The sequence below is a fragment of the Oratosquilla oratoria genome, chromosome 13 (genome assembly GCF_046742065.1).
Source record: "Oratosquilla oratoria isolate Oo_2021 chromosome 13, ASM4674206v1, whole genome shotgun sequence".
Taxonomy (NCBI): domain Eukaryota; kingdom Metazoa; phylum Arthropoda; class Malacostraca; order Stomatopoda; family Squillidae; genus Oratosquilla; species Oratosquilla oratoria.
The window spans coordinates 29,717,156-29,719,655 of NC_134789.1; the positions used below are offsets into that span (position 1 = coordinate 29,717,156).

At 38.2% G+C, this 2,500-nt stretch overlaps 1 protein-coding gene across 1 annotated transcript in view; it reads left to right on the forward strand.

The window, feature by feature from the left end:
* The window catches only part of LOC143032129 (esterase E4-like), a 49,573-nt gene that overhangs the window by 42,857 nt on the left and 4,216 nt on the right, over positions 1–2,500 (forward strand). The window lies entirely within an intron of this gene.

Consider the following 2,500-nt stretch of genomic DNA (forward strand, 5'->3'; position numbering starts at 1 on the left):
GCCCATGGACGTACTGCTTGGGGTGCTCAGGGCGGCGCCCCCCCCCCCCTCGCTGACCTCCCTAAGCCCTCACCTTCCACCCACTAGGGCACAACAACTCCCCCACTGGCGGGCTGTTGCCCGCATTGTATATCAATGTATGTATAGCTGTACATATTTATACAATCAAGTTTTATTAACAAAAATCTGTCATTTAGTCTGAAGATGTAATATACGAAAGTACTTACTGTCTCCATGTTTCCTTTCTCCTGTGGTTATTTTGCATTTTTGTATCACGGTGATGTGATTGCTTGCGCATATATATATATATATATATATATATATATATATATATATATATGTGTGTGTGTGTGTGTGTGTGTGTGTGTGTGTGTGTGTGTGTGTGTGTGTGTGTGTGTGTGTGTTTGTGTGTGTCTCTGTGTGTGTGTATGTATACATATAATATACATATATATATAATATATATACATATGTATAATACATATATGTACATATATTTACATATATAATGTATACATATATATATATGTATATATATATATATATATACATGTATATATATATGTATATATATATAAATGTGTATATATATATGTATATATATATATATATACATGTATATATATATGTATATATATATTACATCCTACTAGGGGTCATCATTGCGGATGTTTGTGTGTCCATCATTATTTTCTTATGGTTTGTTATTTTGGATACTTTACTCAAAAACTTTTAGAACAATTGCTCTATCTTTGCTTACTTGGATGTCAGCGTGGGTGGGGGTTGATATATCTTTATACAAATAGATTTTTTGGGTAATGCAGGATGATGTTCCCCCAGTTCTATTTCAATCCTTTCTTCATGCGATGAAATGCGATGAATCCCGTTAAGTGATTTTGTCCTGGTTGGTTGGTACCGCACGATTTTTTTTTTTTATCACATGGACATTTACGATAACGTTATTTTTTCAAATTGTGTAACGTTTACTTCTAAAGAAATAGTTTAATGATATCGGTTCAATCAATATGAAAGTGCTTCTTTTGGTGATAATGGTGATGGTGCTGTAATGACGGTAATGATAGTGACAATTCTATGACGTCAACGACAATGTTATGACGAGGAGACCGACGACTACGACAACGATGATGTTAATGTTGATGACATGAAGACATCGATAATGCTACTAATGGAAATGACATATGATGAAAAATCGCCCGCGATGTGATGACAATTTGAACATGAAAAATAAGTAAACAAATAAATAGATAAATAAATAAATAGATAAATAAATAAATAAAGGGACTGAACATCATTTCGTACATTGGGTTCACCGTCGAACAGAAACTGTTCCTCGAACAAATTTGCTTTTCCAGAGCCACACATTAAATCTGTTCCAGATATCCTGTTTAGCTCTTATTAGTGCGAAGACCACCTCTCTGTGGTCTGGCAGCAGATAGAACAAAATTCCGAAAGTCTCACCAAGATGAAAGTTGGGTGGAGTGGGTTCCACCTCCACCAAAGCAGACCGCTCCTTGGGAGACCATGGTTGGACAAAATTGTTTGGCATTAGCCATGCAAGCTCAAGTAAATAATAATGTCTCCCGGTCGAGAGGGAGACATGGTATTATCCGGGAACTCATCTTTTGCGCATTGGTGACAATACTCTAATTATTTGTAATTCCTTCATATTCAGGAGTAAGAGGAACAAGTATATTTGAGTAAAAGCAGCAACGACTACAACAGAACTGTAGGAGAGAGGCCAAACGCAGAATATGGGATCCTGTGTATCTAACGTTTCGCCCTGCTGGGCGAAACGTTGAATACATTAGATCCCATACTCTGCGTTTGGCCTCTCTCCTAAAGCAAGTATATTTCTTGGAGGAAATGAAAAAGTGTCATGAGAAATAGGTATCTGGGGATGAAAACAAAGAGAAGGATGCACAAAGGGGTGATTGTGCTTACGACACTGTATGGGATGAAGACTTGGAGTTTGAGGAAAGCAGAAATGACGAGCTTAGATGTGTTTGAGACGAATTATTTAAGAAGTATGTAGGGGGGCTACGAGGACAGGTAGCATGAGAAATGAGGAAGTAAGACGGAGAGCGGGGGTGGAAAGGAAGCTGGCACAAGGCTACTGGGACGGTCTGGGCATATGGAAAAATTAATGAGGAAAGAATAGTAAAAGAAAGAAAGAAAAAAAAACGTGTGAAAGGCAGAGGTAGATAGAGTTAACTTCAGAAGAAAGTCAAGAAAAATATGGATGGATGGATGGATGGATGGATGGATGGGGTGAAGGGGACCTTGGGTAAATGAGGAATGTCTGTTGAGCAGGAATGGAAGAGGATAGGCGTGAGAGAAAAGTGGTGGTGAAAGGATGATAAGATGATGTATCTCGAAAGGATATCTTCTTGTCTTCTCAGTATTTCACGTGAGTGGGCGAGGAGGAGGTCGCAATGTAACGACGCGATGGTGGTAAACCAGCTTCGGATGCTGATTCTTA